This window comes from Chinchilla lanigera, unplaced genomic scaffold (assembly GCF_000276665.1).
Source record: "Chinchilla lanigera isolate Chin_1 unplaced genomic scaffold, ChiLan1.0 scaffold00023, whole genome shotgun sequence".
NCBI classification, from domain to species: domain Eukaryota; kingdom Metazoa; phylum Chordata; class Mammalia; order Rodentia; family Chinchillidae; genus Chinchilla; species Chinchilla lanigera.
Window position 1 is genome coordinate 13,313,160 of NW_004955424.1, and position 22,314 is coordinate 13,335,473.

A 22,314-nucleotide genomic window follows, 5' to 3' on the forward strand; every position below is an offset into this window, starting at 1 on the left:
ATAAACACTAACTATTCCTTTCAATGAACTAATAGAAATTAGTAGTACCACTATCTTAGCTATCTTGTGCCTTTGTGTATCTTCTTTTCTCCTTAAAGGTTATTTTTTTGTTTTTGTTTTTGTTTTGTTTTTTCTCCGGTACCGGGAACCGAACTCACGACCTTGCGCATGCCAGGCAGGCGCTTTTGCCGCTGAGCTAAATCCCCAGCCCCGTATCTTCTTTTCTCCTTTTCCCCAACCCAGTTGTTCTTTCCTTTAAGCAGTTACTTTGCCTTTCACAATATCTCTTGTACCTTTTGAATCTTACTCATTCTTTAAATTTCTTACACGAGGGAGACAGTAGCTCTAAATTAGATTACATTTCATTCTTTTTGGTCAGGAGCATGCTTGTGGCTTTTGAACCAATTACTGTAGTGTACTATGGGAAGAGCAACAAGACTACCCTGATAGGTTAAAGCAGTCAAGTCTCATCTCTGCCATGGGGTAAGGAGGTGTGAACACCCACCCCCAGACAAACTGCATGGCCAAGGGCCACTACACCACAGGGAGGGTGGTGAAGTAGTACTGAGGGAATACAATATTTGCTATGTGTGTGGCATACATTTGTGTTGGGGGGTTGTTTGTTTTGCCATAGAAGGTTTTCTTTTTTTGAAATAATTTATCAGCATTTTTTAATTTTTCCATTTCAAAGTTATAGAAATATTGGTCCATGTTTTCTCCTGATAATTCACTTTTAATATATTAATCTTATGCCAGGAACGCAGCTTTTTCTTTCTTCAAATGGCTAATCAGTTGTCTTACCACATTGCTGATTCATTTTAGAGTGCCATCTTTATCATCTGTTTAATGCACATTTACCCTCACATCTATTGCTGGACTTTCTGTACTATCACGATCATTCTATTTCTAACCTATTCTTCTAATTACTGTGTCTTTGTTTTGTTTTTTGTTTTTTTGTTTTTTGGTTTTTCTCCGGTACCGGGAACCGAACTCACGACCTTGCGCTTGCCAGGCAGGCGCTTTGCCGCTGAGCTAAATCCCCAGCCCCAAATTACTGTGTCTATGTAACCTGATTTCATATGTAATAGTCCATTGCTATATCACTCTTTTCACTTTCAGAATCTTCCTGGATATTTGGGTATTTGTTTTTCCAGGATAATTCCATAAATTTTTTAAAAATAAATTTTGGTCTTTTTTAAAATAAATTTTAAAATAAGAAAAAAACATTAGACATGATACAGAATTTCAAAAGAAGATGACAGGAATTCAACAATGGTTGTTATATTGCATATTGTTGTCTTCAAAGTAGTTCAGGTTCTATTATGGTTTTAAAGTCACAGTGAGATTATAAAACTGTCTAAAGGTAAATGACACCCTTGTAAGAGAAATCCTGCTATGCAGTGATGACAAATTCATATTTTTAGATAGTTTTAACATTTTTCTGGGCTGGGGATTTAGCTCAGCGGCACAGCACCTGCCTGGCAATCGCAAAGTTGTGAGTTCGATTCCTGGTACAGCAAAAAAAAACCAAACAAACAACATTTTTCTTGTATTTATATTTTTAGTACAATTAAGGATGAATGGATGTACATATGGATGGCTGGATGGTGTGTCTGTGTGTTGCTGGAAATTGAACCCAGGGCCTTTACACCGAGATACATCCTTCATCCTGCAGCCTTTTTTATTTTGAGACAGGGTCTTGCCAAGTAGCTGAGTTGCCCAGACTGGGCATGAGCTTACAGTGCTCCTGCCTCAGGCTTCCAGAGGGTTATGATTACAGCTATGTGACAGCATGTCCAGTGGATGATTTATTTTTTCATTACTGTTACAAACAAGATCTCTTCCCCTGTTTTACAGTTTCTTTTTTGCTTAAATCACAGAAGTATTATGCACACACCTATCAGATTCGCAAAAGTTTTAAAGACTGATGTTAACAATCATTGGTGAGGATGTGGAGAAATGGGATCTCATAGCGATGAGCTGATAGACCAATACAACGAATTTAGAAAGCCATTTGGTGGTACAGATCCAAATGCCTTATCTGTAATTCGGAAATCCAAGACCTCTGGAATCTGGAAGTTCTTTATTAACTAATTTGGTGGCAAAACCTGACCTGATGTAAAAATACATGTCTTCATTTATCCCACTTAATGTGGATAGTTATACTTGTCATTGCAGAAAAAATAATATATTTGATTATGGGCTACTTCCCAAACCCTGCTGAGATGGTTACATATGGCACATATACATACTGCCTTTCTGATCTCTAAAAAAATTCTTAGCACATCTAGCCCCAAGGGTTTTGAACAACATAAATCAGAGTCTAGTAAAGTCATACATGTGCACATCCTAAGACCCAGTCATTCTACTTCTAAGGATATTCTTGAGAGAAATCTATCCGTATGTGCGCAAGGAGACATATCTGTGTTCATTATAGCATTATCTATAATGATAAATTAGAAATAACCTAAATGTTCATCAATGAGAATAAATTGTGATATAGTCATCCAGTACAATACTAAATAGTTAAACTATTAATACATGTGTCAACATTTTTAAATCTAAAGAGTTGTTGAGTGTGGAAGTTGAAGGATGATAGATAACTCTGCAATACAATTTAAAGTTTGCAAACATGTATGAGGTGGTGAGCAGCAAAGTCAGTGTTGTAACTACTGTATCTCTGCAAAGGGAGGAAAAGAACAAGGTCTCTAGAGGTATAAAGTAAGTTTTATATTTTATCTATAAATTCTAATTCACTGTTTAAAAAGAATATGGGAAAATGTTGAACTGTTTTTACAAATATAGATTTGTGTTCTTCAAAATCCTCTTAATCTTTCATGACTGCATAGTATTCTGCATTGTGAATATCTGTTTATTTAGCCACTTTCTCATGTAACTTACTTTCACTTCTAATAATTACAAACACTGCGGAAGCAAATATCTTTGATATCTTTACTTGTGTACAAGTATTTCTGTAGGCAAATATTTCTGTACATTTTTCATTTGGATAGATAATGCCAGCTGCCTTTCAAAAAGGTTTTAAAAGTTTATCCCCCAAACTGACAAGAGAGGAGAGTCCACTTCCCCACACCCTCCATAAGACTGTCAAATTGGAGTGGGAACAAATGTCACATTAATTTTCAATTGCTCATGTCTGTTAGACTGAATCACCTTTTCATATCTCATTAGCCATTACAGTTATTCTTATTAAACTTCATGTTAATATCTTCATCAGATGTACTTTATCAGCTAGAGATAATTAAAAATGGGCTATTAGTACATAAATAGGGTTTCTTTTTGTTTATTTGTTTTAGTTTGGTGGGATTTTTGATTTTTAGTATAAGAACTTTGGAGATTTAAGCATAAACAGTACAGGACAGGAGCACCTGAGCAACAGAAACATAGGCACTTCCTGTTTTTCTGTTTTGTCATCGCTAGCATCCTTGTCATTCCATAGGCACAGGATAGCTGCTTCACTTCTAGACATCACATCCACTTTCCTGGTGGAAGAAGAAGGAAAAGCAAGGAGATAAAGAGCTACATAGACTGAGCCTGTCTCTTTCGTAGACACCCATGATGTCCATCTTTCTTTAGGCTTACAGAATTATTTTCCCTAAAGTTGTGTAAAGTATAATAAAAAGTATTTAAATTCAAATTACTATTTAGAATTATTTCTTTCTGTTACCTCTCTTACATCTTATTGGCCAGAACTGGATCACAGTCATTGCCAAAGGAAGTAAGATCATCATGTCTAGCATATACAATCATGGTTCCTTCCCTGTACACTCCTTGAGAGTAAGGTGTCTCATTGACAGCGTTATCCCCAGTGTGTAGGAGAATTTCTGACATGCAGCTCAATCAGTTTTGTTGAATGAGCAGATTACATGAAGGATAAGATGAATGGAGCTGAAATGAGAAAGGAGATAAGGGAACTTTCACCACTATTTGAGCCAGTCTGCATGCTGTCTGCAGGGAAGCCAGGGGAAAAGATTATTGTCAATAAATGCGATCTGTCACAATATTCTTGACCTGTTGATCCTAGCTATATACTTGTCTGTTATATATGAATGAATATTTTCACCCAGTCTTTTACCTATCTCTTAACTTGTTACTTTGAAATAACTTTAGGGTTAGAGAAAAGTTGCCAAGTGGTTCAGAGTTCACTTGTAGCTCTCACCTGGGATGCTCTATTGTTAGTATCATTCATTACCATGTACATTTGAGAAAAGTTTTAAAAACAGCACTGACACATTAGTATTAAGTAAAACTGGACTTCATCTGGATTTCACCAGGTTGTTTTTTATTGTTTCCTTTGTTCCAGGATCCAATCTAGGACATCACATTCCTTCTGTGATGCTGGTTGTAAACTGAATTGGAAGAGAACTGAATCAAATTTTGCCATAAGGTGAACGTTGAACCTAACCATTGAATTTGACTGTACTTCTCATCCAATTGGTTTGCGACCAGAATCGTGGGAATAAGAAAGTTCATGAACCGAGGTACCCCTGTACTGTTTTTCCCTTTCTAACCCCTATTTATTATTAGAAGTGAGTCACTATTTCAGCCCACCCTTAAAATGGTAGCACTTAGCCGTAGGAGAGTTAAGATTTATTTCCTACAGACTCCACAAATTACTTGGAACTTTTCTATACGGAACACTTGTCTGTTTTTCTTTCTTTCTCCTTTCTTTTTTCTTTTTTCTTTCTTTAACAATTCAATGGAATCATTGCTTTATATCAGTATAAACTTATGGGTGTATTTTTGTCTTTTTGCACTGATTTTAATAGGCACTCTTACAAATTTTTGGAGAGGCAACTCATACTAGATAAAATTCACCATTTCAAAGTGCTTCTTACTATATTCACCCTGTTGTGTGCGCATCACCATCTGACTTCAGAACATATCCATCATTCCAAAAAGAAGCTGTAACAGCAGTCACTCTCATCTCCCTTTCTCCCCAGTCCTCTAACCTACTTTCTCTAGGAATTGTCTATTCTTCACATTTCCTGTAAATGGAGTAACATTTCATGTGACATTTTAAATTGGTCTCTTTCACTTAGAATAATGTTTTCAAGTGTCATCTACATTGTAGCATGTGTCAGTACTTCATTCCTTTTGTGGCTGAATAATATTCTACTGTATAGATAGCATCATATTTTATTATCCATTCATCCATTGATGGACCTCTGAGTTATTTCCATTTTTAGGCTATTATGAATAATGCTGCTATGAACATTGGGATACAAGTTTTTGTTTGAACATGTGTTTTAAATTCTCTTAGATACATACCTAGGAGTGGAATTCCTAGGTTTTATGGCAACTGTAGTCTAACTCTTTGAGGAACTGCCAAACTGTTTTCCAAAACAGTTGCATCATTTTACATTCCTACCAGCAATGGATGAGATTTTTATTTTAATTGGGTTATTTATCTTTTTAGTTTTATACTATAAGAGTTCTTTATATATTCTGGATCCTCAACCCTTAACAGATACATGTATGATTTTCAATTATTTTTTCCTACTCTGTAGATCTTTTTACTTTTTGACAAGTGTCCTTAATACCAAAGGTTTTAAATGTATTCTAAATTTATTCATTTTTCTTCTGTTGTTTATTCTGTGTGATATCTAAGAAACTATTATTTGATCCATGATCATCCAGATTTGTAGGTTAGTTTCCTTCTAAGAGTTTTATGTTTTAGCTCTTACCTTAGGTCTTTGGTCCATTTTAAAATAATTTTTATGTGGTATAAGGAAGAGGTCCAAATTCACTTATATTTAGATATCTGATTGTCCCAGTACTGCTGAAAAAACTATTTTTATCTTTGTAGATGTATAATTTTATTTCTGGACTCTTAGTTCTCTTTCATTGGTCTATAGATCTAGCATTTGAAGTTATGTATTTATTTTATACTTGAGATTTTAGTCCAATTTTATGTTATCTACTTATGTTATTGCATAGACTATTCCAGGTTTGGCCACTGGCATTCTTGCAGGGTGGCTCCTGTGTAGCTTTGATATACCCCGATTTCTGTTTGTTTGTTGAATATTTCCTTACTTTATCATACTACTATAAGATACTGTAAGCTTATCTTGTACTTTGTCTATCCCAAGCCTAGAATTAAGTACTTCATGGGCCCCTAGTTCCTTTTATTGGAGAATGACATTTTAAAATGAAGATCTGGGTACTAGAAGCACTTATTGCTTTTAGGCTTTCAGAAGAGAGAATCAGATACTCTTATGTGTGATAGCTCAAGTACACACAGTAGCTGTCTCTAATTGCTCCTGGGTCTGTACATCTGTGTAATATATCTGTGGTATAAAGCACACTGTGTGTGTGTGTGTGTGTGTGTGTGTGTGTGTGTATGTGTGTTCAGACTGATGTCTCTAACTAATACAGTACCACAGGGGTCAGTTCTACTCTTTTCTCGTTGCTTATCTCTTTCCAATAGTGAGATCTGGTCTCCCACCATCTAGCAGCCATTTACTTATTTATTCAACTCTAGTATTAACTCTGTGTTCTTCTAGTCTATTTGCCCATCTTAGATCTTCTATGTTTAGTCTCACAGATGGGCTTTAGGATTAAATTGTGAAGGTGGATTTTAAAAATGCCTTAGAGATTTTGATGGGGATTATATTGAGTCTATTTAGTTTCAAGGAAATTAGCATCTATTTAGGTCTTCTTTTATGTCTTTCATAAAGTTTTATGTTTTCTTTTCATAAGTGTTGCATTATTCATGAATTCACTTTACTCAAGTGTATTCATATGAATATTCACATTATTTGTTATATATTTTAAATTATACTATCAAATTAATTATTGTTGACATAGGAAAACTATTATATTTCCTCTATTCAAACAAGTTACTTAATGCTTTTATTAGAACTGATAGGTTTTCAGTGATTCCTTAGAAGATTATATTGTAGACAGTCCTAATTATCTGTACACAATGGCAATATCTTATACCTTTCTAATCAGAGAGCTTCCTTTTTCATTGAGGGATGAAAAAGACAAATCCCTAAGGAAAATCAAAGTAAAGAAATATAAGTACTTTTCACATTCCTTAACAAAATTAGGATTCAGAAAATAGAAATAAACAGACTTGAGAAATCTTTAGTAACTTAAATATAAAATAATTTAAATATAAAGAATGTAAAGGATACTGTATATAATTTTGTGGAAATCTATAAACCTAAAGAAATGTTATGCTTCTAGATAATATATATAATATATATGTATATTACAGTATATATGTTATATGTATACACAGTATACATATTTTGTTGTTCATTATGTAGATAATGAAAGTTGAATCAGGCAGGCAGAGAAAGCCTCAAAAGACCCATAATAATAAAATAAGTTGAAAACGTTATCCATGGGCCATCTCTAATATGTATATATATATTTTTTGAGAGAGAGCAACTCATTATGTAGTTCAGGCTAGTCTTAAACTCACTATGTAGCCCAGGCTGGCCTCAAACTCACAGTGATCCTCCTGCCTCAGCCTCCCTCCTGAGTGCTGGGGTTACAGGCATGCATTACCATGCCTGGCTATATTCTTATACTTTAGATTTTTCCTTACACTTCAAATTTTTGCCTAATTTAATTGACAAAGGCAGTAAGACTGTGCTGTATGAAAGTAATAATGGCCAGAATTTCTTTTTCCTTGCTTTAGTTGCTGTGCTTCTCATGCTTGTTGTTAATTATAAGATTTGCTGTAGGTTTATCAAGTTATTATTTTAAAATTTCCTTTTGTTACTAGATTATTATAAGTTTTTATAAAGTTAGTGCTCAATTATACCAAAAGTCCTTTCTCAGCACCAATTAGAATGATCAATTTTTTTTAAAACCTGTTAGTATAGTTCTTTTTTTTTTTCTGTTAGTATAGTTTTAATGTTGAAGCATCTTTTGGTTCAATTATAGGTTCAAGTCCACTTAGCTTAGATTGCACTCGGTGACATATGATTTAGCATTTTGTGTGTGTGTGTGTGTGTGTGTGTGTGTGTGTGTGTGTGTGTAGCACTGCAGGTTGAATCCATGACCTTCACATTGTGCTATATCCCCCTTTTTATAATTTTTAAAATTTTTTAGATAGGGTCTTGCTAAGTTGTCCAAACTTGCCTCACACTTTTCAGTTCTCCTGCCTCAGCCTTCCAGAGTGCTGGTATTACAAGTGTGTACTACCATTCTCTGGCTGATTTAGGACTTTTGTGTAAGTATTCATAAGTAAGATTTGCCTGTACTTTGTTTTGTTGCTCCTTTCAAAAGATTTTGGGTTGGTATGCAGGAAGAATTGTTTTTAAAGAAATCTAATCTTGCTTCTTTTTTTACTGTTTCAAGGGTTATCTGTTCCATGATATAACTTGTAAAACCAGCTTCACTTGGAGTAGGGAGAGGTAGAGTGCTGGTCATTGATGACTTGTGATTCCTAGAAACTATTGGCTGAATGGAAATGGCGGGATGGCAGTTAGGAAATAGATACCAGGTCTCTAAACAAATGTGTATGCAATCTGCCCTTCTACTGTGAGATCAGTGGGAATGGAGATGAGAGATGTACTCAAAAATCAGAATGAAAGGTGAACTCAAAAAAGGTAATTATTGGACTTTTGGGTAACTAAGTGGCCAGGAGATGAGAAAATGACAGGGTCGATAGAAGCAAAATTCCCAGAGGAGTGCTGGCTTGAAAGAAGATGAAGAATTCAATTTCCAAAAGAGGAATTCAATTTTGGATACACAAGGCAGATATGAAGAAGTGTTACAAAGGAAAGAGAGTGAACGTGAAGCATGGTCACTTGGCCAGTGCAACCCTCACAGCTCATCTATTTCCACTGTGCAGGCAGAAATCCGAAGGCCAGAAACACAGAGTTTGCCAAGATTGTTCAGTTCTAGCGGCCTTGCCTTCTGTTGCTTTCCATCATTTGTGAGATGTCAGTTCAGAGCTCATTGGCTATTGGCATTAAGAGAATGTTTATTTTATTTAATTTTAATTTTTATTTTTTGGTACCAGAAATCAAACTCAGGACCTTGCGCTTGCCAGGCAGGCCCTTGTGCCGCTGAGCTATATCCCCGGCCCCTAAGAGAATGTTTTAGACTGAGGATGTAATTCAGTAACAGCACTTCCCTAGCAGGCATGAGGCCCTGAGTTCAGTCCTCGACACACACACATGTACATGCACACATCGAAAGAGAGACAGACAGACAGAGACACAGACAGAGACAGAGACAGAAAGACAGAGAACAGACACTGGAACCACAAGAACACAGTTTCTATACAAAATCCACTTAATTCAAGAGAAAGGAGTATATACTATAATTAATTTCATGACTTTCCCACCCTCACCTCTACAATCCACTCCATTTCTCCCTTTCCTCTATGCTCCTACTCCTCCATGGCTCTGTGAGAAAGGAACTTTAACTACTTTAATTGCCATGGTAAGTATATGAGTGAGCAAAACAGAATTCCTTGACATAAGTGCTGGGCTGGTCTGTACAGAATGGTCAGGAGCACCAGGAAAGGGGTGACAAATTGGAAAACTTCACAAAGCCTCTGATAGTAGCATTGGGTTTTGAAAGACAACTAAGAATTTACCAGGCAGTCAAAGGACAATATTCAAAGCAGAAGAATGTTAAAGGAAATACTAAGAGGAAGACTATTCAAAGCAGCGGTGATTGTTGTGTGTGAAAGCTAACTATCAGACTGTCAAGACGTGAAAATGACATAATGCAACTCAAGCGTAAGAGGAACTAGTATCTGCACGCAGCTGATGAGTGTGGACCAGTGTCGCCTCTCTGGAGTGTCACCCAGAGGAACTTAGCTCAAATATGCACACTCCTGTTATATTTTACATCTGGAATATCCCCCAAACTCTCTTGAGCTCAGAGACAGGCTTTTGGAAAGTGATTGGGTCCTGGTGATGCTATACTTAGCAGTGGATTCATCCACTGAGTTAGCAGTTGAGTGTGCCATTGGTACCAATTAGAGGTGAGTCTCTGGATGTGTGACTTGCAAGGGTGTATCTTTCTCCCCTGTTCCTCTGCTCTTTGCTTCCTGCTCTAATGTGAGCAGCTTACCTTTGCTATGCCTGTCTGCCGCTGTATTTCTGCCTTGGAGTCAGCTAACTATGGACTGAGACCATGAGCCTAAATAAACCTCTGCTCCTCTAAGTTTGGGGTGCCAGGTAGGGTATTGTGTCCAGTGAAGGGAACGTGACTAAGACACTCCCAGAGCAAGTGACATTTACTGCACACCATAGGACAAGGAACTGGAGGCAGTCCAGGTATATTTACTAGGACAATTATGTTAGTTACATATTTTGGAATGGTTTTCCACAGTCAGAAATAATAAACTGGAAGTACATACTGCAACATGAAGAGATCTCAAAAACTGTTAAAAAACAAAAGCAAAAACAAAGCCGAGCATGATGGCACACACAGTTGTAATCCCAGCAGCACTCAGGAGGCTGAGGCAGGAGGTTGCTCTGAGTTCAAGGCCAGTCTGAATTACATAGCAAAACCCCATCTCAAGGAAAAAAAAAAAAAAAAAGAGCTCTATCTTAACATACATAAGACATCATCAGGGACATAAGACAACACGGTAGCATGTGCATCTAGACACAAAGGGGAGTGTTGAGAGTAATGCTGGCAACTGAAGGGGAAAAGCAAATAAGGATTAAATCTGACAGACTGGAATCTCCATAAACTGAGGAGGATGACCAATTTCCTGCCCAAGGTGCTAAGAAAGGACTCCAAAGCCTTATGCATACAGCACAGCCAAAGAAGAGATTAGTGAGTGGCAGGAGGCACAGAACTGAGGCTGGGGAGAGGTGGGAATCAGAGTCCAGGCCAGAGCCGTAGATTTAGCCCATGGTCAGCAGGGAGCAGCTGACAGCTTTTAAGCAAGAAAGAACATTGTGCTAGTGATCCTGTCTGGTGACCTGAAGGAGAAGGAAATACTGAGACAGCACAGTGTTCAGGAGACTGCTTTAAAATGACAGCAGAAGGAGGCCAACACAAGAACTCAGGTGGGTAGGCAAAGTGGCATCGGTGCAGCTGGTCTCCAGTGGGCGCCATCCAGGCCTAATGCAGGAACCCGCAGCAGGCCGCCTCCATTGGGAATAGAACCAGTCACTGGCTACAGCCATCTTCGTGAGCTATTGAAGGCTATGAAGATTTGCAGTGACATGGAGACCAGAGTGAAGGTGTCTCTTCTCTCCTAGCCCCATTTCCTCTTCCATGCCTGGTTGTCCTGGCACAGCGCTGGAGACTTGTTCTCAGTCCAGCTCTTCCTGCTGGGCTGTACCAGTGACCTTGGGCAGTCTACACTTCCTCTCTGGGCCTCGCTTCTTCTCCCCTTTCTAGTATGTCCTTTCTTTGGCTCCGCATTTTTATATTTCCCTAGGAAAAGCCCCCAGCAGGGAAACCTTGGCCCCTCCTCCAATCCCCCCAGGTGTCTCCAAAGTCCTGACATCCTCCTTAATCTTCCAGCTCCACTGCCCCACCCTGGTGAGGAAGAGCAACAAATTGGTATCGTAATGGCCCCGCTGATTGCATTATGGGTGTCTAATGCAATATGCTCTCATGAGGACCATCCATCAGAGCAAAGTCCCTCCCTAAGTCCCTGCCACGCCAGTCACATTAGTCGGGCAGCCCATTCATCATTACCGCACACCTCCATGGAGACTGGCCGAGACAGATGAGGGGCCAAATCAGATTTATGGGGAGGAATCTTTGAAAAAATCAGCCCCATCCATCTCCCAGACACTGAGGAGGGAGCCCTATGTCCCTATTCCCTCCAAGGCTCCTTAGGGAAATGGGTCCTAATAGGGAAGCCAACCAAGTTGCCTTTGTTTTTATGAAGGCCCATTCCTAAGTCCCTCATGTTGCCTAGCATAGCTCTAGAACTAGCTTCTCTTGGAGTTCAAAATTTTGCAACGAAGTCCCTGCCAGGACCAGGACACTGTGCCCAGAGTTGGCCAAACTTTTAAGAATCCCAGGGTATGCACTTACCTGGGTTCCTAGGTAGGGCCAACTTCTGAAAGCAGAGAGATAGGAGGAGGAGGCACCAAACCCAGTTCAGGAGTGAGTTACGTCCTAGGTAATCACAGGGAAGGTGATTTCACTCGGTCTTCCATGGCGCATTTTAACTCCCTAGCTAGGCCAGGTGACTGCCTCTGCGCATAGGAAGATTTGAAGGAGTTCAGAATAGAATCAACAACTATCCTTCAGGTCCCTGGATTCCTGGAAACTGAAGCTTGTGTGATTTGAAATCCTTTTTTGAGAAGTCATGCAAAATTATGAACTGCCACGTTCCCTCCCCAGGCTTTGGAAGCAGCCTGTGCAAGTGAGGGGCCCTAAAGCCTTCGCTTCCTTGGCTCCCTTGTGAATCTCTCTCTGCTCTGTGCCTGACACATGCGCCTTCTCAGCTGGGTCCTGGATGAGGGAGTTCAGGGGCTGAGCAGAACTGAAACCCACCTGTTCGGCTAGCACAGCCCTACTTGCATGCAGTGCTTTTCACAAACATCCTCACAATTGCCAATTTTCAGCAAGGCAAGACTGACTCTTCCCATTTCATAAGAAATTTAAACTTCACAGATGAAGTGACTTGCCAAGACTGTACAGCTGGTAAGTGACAGAATAATGACTGGGACCTGGTCCATTGGCCACTGGGCTTGTACTCACCCCAGAGCCTCTTTTCCAGAGTCCCCTCAAGTTTTGGACAGGGATTGCCTGCTCTATACAGTTGGTCTAGAGCCAGTATTGTAGCTGCCCTGGGGTCTGAGAGGGACCAGGCAGAGGCAGAAATGGGGATAGAAAAGAGGGAAGAAATCCTTGTAGCAGAGCCCTAGGGCTCAGTGATGGGTGCTATGAGATTAGGGCTACCTTTGCCTTGCAATAGTTAATCTTGCTTCTCCCAAACTGACCATGGCCCCATCTGTGCTGCGTCTTGAATGAGGGAACTCAGGCTGAGCAGAGCTCGAAGCCCACGCATGGAGTGCCTGGTCCACGAAGCTCTCAAGGTTTCCCAGGGGAAGGACGGTGAGAGGGTGGAGAAATAAAAACAGAAATAATATACAGAAAGCTGAGGTCGGATGGAAGGAACAGGAACTGCTTAACCACCGAAGTGCCTTTATTTATACAGTCAGAAAGTTGATGTCAGGTGAAACCCCTTTGTGGCCTGTCAGGGTAATCTTGGGGCAGGAGCACCTATTCCCTTGGGCACTTCACTCCCTCAGGACGTTCTTCTGGGGCGCTCCTTGCTCTGGGCTCAGCAGGTGTGAATGGTAACTAGCTCAGTCGCTTCAGACAGTGGGGCCCAGGTAGAGGGCCATGCTGACTCTTCTGTGGATTGGTGTAGACTTTAGAGAAGCCTGGCCCCCCCAACCCTTCTCCACCCATGCTCTTGCGGGATGTTGCAACCAAGCCACTTACTGCCCATCTGGGTCCGAAGGTGCTGAGACTGGTGGGTGGCCCCCCTCCTGCTAGGCAAGTCCTGGGACCATGAAGCTCAGCCCCTGAACTGGCTCCTGGAAGATAGGGAAGAAGGCTGGATATGTATAGCATGGGCCGAGAAGATGGGAATCTGTGAGGGCACACGTGAAAATAGGAATCCTACCCGGTAGAAGCATTGTGATGGTACCCTGTTCATCTGATGGTTTCAGCCGGTATCATCCCCACAGTTGTCACTTGCCCTGAGGGCACTGTGTCTGTTGTCTCTTCTCAGATGGCATCTTCAGCCCCAGGAGTCTGAGCTGGAGCTTTGGTGACTTCAGATTATGATGCTGAAACTCCGCCAGCCGCTGTCCTCCCTCTGCTGTCTCTTGCCCTCCTCTTCTCCCTGCCTCCCCACAGGGCTGTGCCTCCAGCCTCTAAGGCAAGACTCCCCTCACCCTGCTTCCTCTCCTCTAACGCAGGGGCACTTACAAAGTAGGTGAGACGGGAAGGGTTTCTATCTCTCTCCACTCATTGCCTGGATTTCTTCCCATGTTTTCTCCATTCCCCATTCCCACATGAAGTTTATGTGTGACCACTCCATCTATAAGGGTTTGGTCTTTCCTTTGACCTCACTGGATCCTTGCTGGTTCAGGTTCCCTTGCTGTCTCAGCCGGAACATAGAGCAGAAGGCTTTGGGTCAGGCTACGTTCTCCAGGCACCAGCCTGCTGGAAAGCCCCATGCAATGCAGGACTGCCACCCATGGAAGAGACACAGCCACACACAGCCTCAGAATGGGGGCAGATGAAACCCATACCTACAGAGCAGGTGCTTGTGCCACAGAATAATGGAGAGAAAAGCCTTAGTGAAATGGGTGGCTTTATCTACAAACATGGGATGCCAGCACTAACCCCTAAAAGGCAGCTAAAGAGTCTTATTAATGGGAGTCCAGAGGTCAGGAAGCTCTGTGTCCGCACACTGTGTGTGTGTGTGTGTGTGTGTGTGTGTGTGTGTGTATGTGTGTGTGTGTGTGGGCGCGCGCGCGTGTGTGTAGAGGTCCCCAGGTGGGAAAAAGGCCGAGACTGCTAACCTCTTTGAGCTCCTCGAAAACTCAGAGACTCTAAGTGTTGAGAGGAAACAAACACAAGGGACAGTCTCAAGGTCAGCTGGGACATGTGTCTGTGGCAAGGAAAGAGGTCCTTTCCAGACTCTCTCCTCCACTCTACCTTAATACGAATATTCCTTGGGGCTGTATCCTAGGCCTGCTTTTTTCTGTTCAGGCCCTCCACACCAGTGTCTCCATTAACATCGGAATGCAGATGTTGTCTAAATCTCTCTCTAGGCCAGATCTGTTTTCCATACTTCAGACCTTTACAAAGACAATAACCAGCAGACGGCTGCATGGGAATGAGCCACCAAAAACCTACCAAGGCCCAAAACTCATCATCGTGGCCCTCAAGCTCATCTTCTCCTGAGTTTTCTGATCTAGGCGATGTCATCACCATATATCCAGTCCCCAGCTGGAACCCCATCCCCCAACCTCAGTTGCCACGTACTTCCACCTTTGGGTTACAACCCAGCTACTTCTGAAATCTGTGCACTTTGCTCCATCTTACTGCTCAGGCTTAGTTTAGTCTTTTGTATGCTACATTACAGGCTCAGATTGGAAGCTAGGTTCCCCCGGTTTGAATTCTGGAGGAGATTGCATTTACCCTCAACATGCACTTAAAATAACTTGGGCAAGGTGTTGAATCACTTGATACCTCAGATGCTTTCTCTCTGTAAAGTGAACAAAAAAGTGAGTATATATTGCTCAAACCAGTGAGTATTGGATAATAGTGCCTACCTCTTAGGTTGGCTGTGAGGGTTATATAACAACATACACATGCAGTGCTTTATAAAGTCCCTGGCACAGAGGCAAGAGCTAAACTACTGTAGGGTATTATTGTCATCACTATTATTATTGTTACCATTGTCATTATTGTTACCTGAATTGTCACCATAGTCTCTCATTAGGCCTCCCTGCCTCAGTTCTTCTTCTCTTCTCCTCCATTCTCTAACCTGAGAAGCACTGCTGCCCAGGCAAGTGAGTATATATTGCTCAAACCAGTGAGTATTGGAGCAGACTTGGAGTCTAGATCTAAATGACTCCAGAGCCTTGTTCTTATCTACTAAGCCATGCTGCCTGTTTGCAAGTATCAAGAATGAATAGATTTGGAGCAGCTGCACAGTGAGGAAGGAGAGGAACCAGTGGAGGGAGGATTTAAGGAAAACATCTGAGGTGCTCCAGATTTTCCAGCTAAAAGGGATTTCAGAGTGACAATCTTCTTGCAGGGATCAGGAAAGTAGGGAACATATATTGAAGCTGGGTTGAAGAGGAAGCATAGAGTTGTAGGGCTGCTGGTGGAGAGAATGTGTAGAGGGCCTGGAGTTCTCCCAAGAACCTCTTGGGACCTGCAGAGAGGGGACCCGAGGAAAGCTTGGAGGGGTCACAGGTGTATGCCAGAACAACTTTGGTCATCAGAATAGTCCAGACAGGACCCAGGAGGGGTAAGGAGGGAGTGTCATTCTGGAAATTGTTCCCCTTTGATCACCACACCAGCATCTGGTGAGAAAACTAGCTGAAGCTGGAGCATTGGGAACTCGGGTGAGCTTGGAGCCGGGTTGTGGTGTCATAGTAAAGGTGGAAGACCCTTACATGGCAACCACATGGGCTCTGGCCTCTGCCTCGCATCTCCTTCTGAGGGATTTCGCAGGAGTTAAGGAAAAAAGCAAGAGGAATTGACCTAGCAGCACTCTGAACTTGGGGTATGGAGCCCTACCAACTAGATTTTCACGTTAGCTCTAGGCGAGGCTGCTAATCAGTCAGCTGGCTTGCCTGCTAGGGGCTTCTGTACAAAAGTCAGTGGGAAGTAGGCAAGCAGGGTGGATTTGTTTCTGGCTATTATCTCCAAGCCCTGGATGAGAAGATATTTTTTCTCCTAGACTTGTTCTTTTGCATGAGGCCGGTGATTAAAAATACTGCCCTCACCTCTGTCCCCAAAGAATGGAAGCCTTTGAGACACGCAGCCCAATGCCCCCATGGACTTTCTTTCAGGTCCAAACCTGCCCTGCTAGTCTGTCTTCCATCTAGCAATCCTCCAGGTTCAGGCACAGGACAGGACTTTGATTGGCAGGGAGAAGTCCACTGCATTCCTGTCCTATCTGTGCCTCTAAGGAAAAGCTTGCTGGACAGACTGCAGTGAGGAGGCTTTCTGGCTTGGGGGACTTGGAAGGGCACGCTGGGGACCCCAAGAGTCCAGGAGGGCGGAGGCTGTACTCCTTGTCTGATTCAGTCTGTGCCAAAATGAACAATGTTCCCTTTAAAAATCAACAACCTGGCAATTTCTGGGATCCGTGGGATTTTTACAGCTTGGGTGGAGGGTGGGGGAAGCAGTTTTTAACACCAGGCAACATGAAGGCGAATTCATTTACATCCACCCAGCCATATCCCCTGCCTTTCACATCAGTGTTTTACCTTCCACAAAGGCTCTGGGTTCTCTATCATGCCTTTCTTTTTTCTTCCTGGATCCCAATTGTCAAGCCTTCAAGAAAATGCACTTCAGTCCTTTGTCACTGAGTGTAATTTGATAAACTGAACAGAAACACACTGCTCTCACCATCCTTTCAAAAACTGTTACTGCCAGAGAAAGAGGATGAGGGAAAGAGATCTGAGGTCTTTGAATGGACATTTAAGCACGGATGCACGCACACGCGCACACATGCACACACACAGTCTCACACACACACCAGGACCTAGAGTTGCCCAGGGTAGAAGAAAGCTGAATCCCAGATTCTTGTGTGTTGGGGCCTGGCCTGGGGTCCCGGGACAGATACCCTCACAGCTCCTATCAACTCCCCTCGTTGCAGGCCCTAGTAGCAACCGCCCAGTGGGCGGTGCCAGGGCAGGTTTCAGGCTATAAAGGGCTCTTGGCTCCCTGGGCCTGAGAGAACGCCATCGCTGCGGCACTGTCCCTGCCAGCACAGCCAGCTTGGGGCACTGTCGGTGTCCCATCGCTACCCCGCAGACTACTCTTTTCCAAGCAGTGCCGATTTGGACACAGCTGTCAGCTGCGTTCCTCCTACCTTCCATCGGCAAGTCCCCTTTTGCATTGCTTTGGGCTGGGTTGGGAGTGGGGTAGGAGGAAAAGGACTGGGTATGGGGGCTCTGACAGGGGAGGATGGGGATAGTTCCACTTCTTCAAAAAAAAATTCCTTCTGGGGCAAGGGTTGGAAGCTGAGATGTCTGGTATGAGGTATGAAGTGATACTTGCTCCATATTCAGGCTCAGGAGAAAGCAGCAAAGTTCTTTCCTAAGGGCCACCCCCTTCCCAGAGGGCTGCGGAGGAGTGGGTGAGGGGCTGTCTCCTACCGGTCGGTCATCTCTCGGGGCCGGGAGTGAGGATTCAGGCTATGCCTGCATCTGGCTCTACCAGAGAAAGCTATTTGGATAGGGGTTGTTATCTATAAAACAAAATGAAAAGATTCAGAGGATACTTGGGGGTGGGGTGGGAGCAAGTCTCCGTACGGGACAAAGAAAAAGAAGGAAGGCCTTTAGAAATAAGCGCACAATCCAGGATCTAGCTTTGGATTTAGTAGCATTGCAAAGTGCAAAATAGTATCTCCAAAGAGATGGTGGGCTGGGTGGGTTTTGGGCAGATGGTGGTTTTGAAGGGGCCAGTAAAACCTCAAAACGGCCTCAGAGACTCTGAAACTGCAAGGGATGGGGGTGAGCGAGGAAGAGTGTAGCCCTGCAGACTCCTGAAAGGCAGTCTGTGGCACTGTGGTGATTTCCAAGCCAAGCTGATTATGTCGTATTGCTGCACCCCTCCTACCCCATCCAGCCTGGACAGCAGGGGTCCAGCCCCTCTCGGAATAGCCAGGACACAATCAGGGAATGTCCTCCAAGCTGTCCTTGAGGACTGGGTACTGGAGGGTGGCGCCTGATCCAGAGGGAGGGCACTGAGTGGGAGAAGGTAGGCAAACAGGCCTCGGATGAATATCTGGGGCTACAAGCTGCCATTCGGGGTCAAGGGAGCCTTCCGGACCTGCTAGAGTAGCGGTTTCTGTTGTGGTTCGGAGAGGGGTGGGCAGGATCTGCTGTCCCTATTTTTTGCCAGAAATAGGTCCTGCCTGTCGGAAAGGGTAGCAAGGGATCTTAAAATGGAATGGGACCAGCCTGAGGCCCTCAGGAGGATGAGGAAAAGCAGAGACCTGAGTTTTCCAAGGGACCCTCAGTACAAGAGAGGTAGGGTACAGCTAAACGCAGTGAGAACTCCGAGGCAGAGCCCTAAGCTTTGTCTCTTGGGCTAGACTGTCCTGCTGGGAGACTCCGTCAGCTCTTGAGTACATAGTCCTGCCTTCTGCCCACTGGTGGCTGGTCCCTTTGCTCTCTGCACACTTAGGGAGCCATCCCTGCCTTTGTACTGGGCTTCCCCATTTCTGTTTAGCTTGGATTGGAGGAATGAGAGGAAGCAAGAAAAGAAAATGACTAGGCATCCATTCAAAAAATCCAGGACCCAAACTGTGCAAAATTGGATGTAAGCGGACAACTCCCTCTGTTGTGGGCTTCATCTATCAAAAGTAGGACATTAAATAAAGGAGGAACTGCCATGTGGGGCCAGGTCTCGAGGTTCGTGGGGTGTATGCTGGTCAGTGAGAGAGAGAATAGGACAAAACAACAGGGATGCTGAGGTAGGTCTGTCCCCAATTTTCTTACCAATACAAGAAGTAATATGTAAACCTGATACCTGAGAACAGCATTACCTCACAGCACTATGTGGAGATGAAATCAAATAATATCTGGAGAAGAGATTGTTGGCTACGCAGGAAGAGGATCTTGGGAAGGCAATGTCCTCATTCCTTTTGATGTAGAAAGTTGAGGACAGACAGCACTCCTGGGTAGTTTCATGCCTTGGGGAGGAATAGGACTTTAGGTAGACCTGTCCCTGCTCATAGGCACTTTCTGAGCGATATGCTTTGCCTACTCATTGTCTGCTTATTCCAAGGGTGCCGAGAGTCTGCCCTTCTATTCTCCCAGGCTCCTCTGCCAAGCACTGTGAATTTCACGCAGGTAGAACTAAGATTGAACCGACATCCCCCAATTGAATTCCCAGTCTGCTTTCACTGACGGCAACGTACCTGAAGAGCTCCAGGCTTCCTAGTACTGCAGAAAAAACCTGAAGCCCTGGGGTGTGCCCTGAGCTGTGAAAAGGGGTATGGGGGGAAGCGCCCGGGAGTTTCTGAGATATTAATTACAGCCGGCCTGGGGGAGATGCTCAATTGCAGAACAGGCACCTCATTCTCAGCCCAAAACAAGAGAAATATTCTGATCTAAGGGCCATTGCTATTCCCAAAGCCTCGTACTTCGGAATAGTCTATGAAGGTCCAGGCACACTCCGGCCAAATATTAGCCTGGGTAATGTTCATTTGGGGACAGCAACAGGGTCAATCTGTGACCAGGATTGTGGGTCAGTCTGGGGTTTGCCTCAGGGGTCTGGTTTAGGACAGGGTTATGGTTCAGATCAAGGTCTGGATCAGGGCTCAGTCGGGGGATGGGATCAGACGTCCACCTGAGGTTGATGAAAGAGTGTCCTTTGATGAGCTCTGAGTGGCCGAGATAGCTGCTGGCCTTCCTCCATCGCCCTTCCTCTGTTTGCCCTATTAGCAGGCCTGTTCCGCAGGTCCAGCATTGGCTCTCACCTCCAGAAGCCGTCTACAGAACCGTGGCCTTCCTTTTTTCCTATGTACTCTTCAGGACTTGAGCAGGGAGATGATTCTAATTAGAAAATCCAGCAACCATTACTAGATGTCCCCACGGACATTGCCTAGACCCCACATGGCAGCTAAGCAGTAGGGACGACTCAGAATTTCTTTCCCATTCCCCCTGCCAAATTCCACTCTACACCTGGACAGGGAGCAATGTAAGACAGTGTAGAACAAAAGGACACGAAAGCCACCCCAGGAAGCAAGGGGGGACAACTGGAATGTGTGGGGCCCTGATGCCCACACAGCAGACACCTCTGTGTGGACTTGGGTTGGTGGCTGGAGGCAGGTGTTTTCTGACTCTGTGGAGTCCTGGATGTGTTGTGCCTTTGTGTGCACTCAGGGTCTGCCTGGGCATCCGTTTGCAGCCCTGTGTGGCTGGGCTATGTTCATCGGTTCACCCATGGCTGTCTCCACAGTGGATTTCCCAGTGTCCCGCCCACTTCGTCACTTTGTGGCAGTGCTGGGAATCTGGCTAGATTTTCAGCTTTCCAAGACAGCCTCAGAATGACCCCCCAGCCTCATCTGACCCGGAAAGAGATAGCTCTGGCCTCACTGCTCCTGTTGCCCAGTTGCCAGATTTGGCTGTCCTGTGGAGGAGGGTGCTCCCCAGCTCTCTATCTCTGAGGCCACGGAGGTCCTGACAGAAACTTTGTGAGTCAGAGCCCCAACGGAGTTCCGGTGAGGTCGCTGAGGCCGGAAGACTGTAGGAGCCAACGAGCATATCCTTTGGAGCTGATCTCCCACTAGGATAGGCAATGGGGAAGGGGGAGCAGGAATCGCTTCCCCCTGAATCTGTAGTACTATCACTGTCCACCAGGTGGGGTTCCAGGGCAGAGAGTGAGCGCCGAGAGGACCCAGCGCTAGCAGCTAGCAGCAACAGCCCAACTTCGTTAGCCGGGTCACCCTCCGAGGCGCTCATCCAGAGAAGGACAACACATATGCGCGCATCGTAGACTGTCGCGCACATTGTCTTCCAGTGAACTCTAAAGTGGAACACATATTGGGTGCAGGGGATGAGTTAAAGCGGAGGTCTAGTTTCGTTTACATGCATACCACCCTCAACTAAAGGTGGGATGTGCAGCCTTTTGCTCCGCCAGTGCAAGACACGGGAGACAGAGACATGGGTGCTGGGATAAACAGGACTCAGGCGGGAGGGAGAGCCAGGCACTAGCCAGACAGATGTTAGGGTTGGTGTGCATAGCTCCATCACGGGCTCTCAGGAGAAGAGGCCAGATGACAGATGCATAGGTGCACAGACACACACACGACTCCAGAGAGAGCACAAACCTGCAGACGCACAACCTCGCTCCACCGACGTCGCGCTGGCTCTGGGCGGACACACAGGTGCGGCCCCGGGCCACACGCACACCTCACACTGGCGTGCCTACCCGGCCCTCTGCGGCCGGCGCTGAGAAGGTAGCCGCGCTCACTCGGGCGTGTTTATTTACTCATTTGCATCAATGAACGTTTGTCCCCGACTCCTCCCGCCTCTGGGTGCCGGACCTCCGTGCCGGTCCCCAGCGCGGGATGCTCGCCCAGACCACCACCGAGGTTCCTTCTTCCCCGCGGGCAACCAACTGGGACTACACACCGGGGGGAGGAGGGTCTCGGAGGTGTCAAAGAGGAGGGCTCACAGCAGCCTACGACGCGCGCGGGGGCAGGGGCACCTCCAGGTTCTGTAGGGTAAGGCAGGAGACGGTAAGAGGGGAGGAAAGGAGAATCTTGGTTTGGGGACCTAGGGACCAGGGATGGGGACCTGACATAGAAGATACTGAAAGTGTCAAATCAGAGATCCCAGGAGATAAGGTCCTGCGGGATCCTTCGGGATCCTGCGGGATAGGAGCCCCGGACTCTAGACACGGGCGCCCCTAGTCGAGGGGGTACTCTGGCCAGGAACTGTGTTGCGGGAACTATGGCGCGGGGCACTGCCTGAGGAAGGAGGAGGGGGCCCAGGACCTGGGAGGGAGGAAAAGTGGGAAGGAAGTAGCCTAGCAGCCAAGCGGGCACTAAGCGAGTGCGCACCGTGTGTGTGTGTGTGTGTGTGTGTGTGTGTGTGTGTACGCGCGCGCGCGCGCGCGTGT

At 44.6% G+C, this 22,314-nt stretch overlaps 1 long non-coding RNA gene across 2 annotated transcripts; it reads right to left on the reverse strand.

The window, feature by feature from the left end:
• Nucleotides 1-13,099: 13,099 nt before the first annotated feature.
• Nucleotides 13,100-18,782, reverse strand: LOC102022619. Of its 2 annotated transcripts, XR_261060.2 has the most exons (3): nt 13,610-18,782; nt 13,426-13,520; nt 13,100-13,335 (listed from the first exon to the last, which is right to left on the reverse strand). It is a non-coding gene; the product is annotated as an uncharacterized LOC102022619 (long non-coding RNA). The 2 variants fall into 2 exon arrangements; XR_261059.2 differs by having other exon boundaries at nt 13,100-13,520.
• Between the last annotated feature and the right edge of the window lie 3,532 nt (nt 18,783-22,314).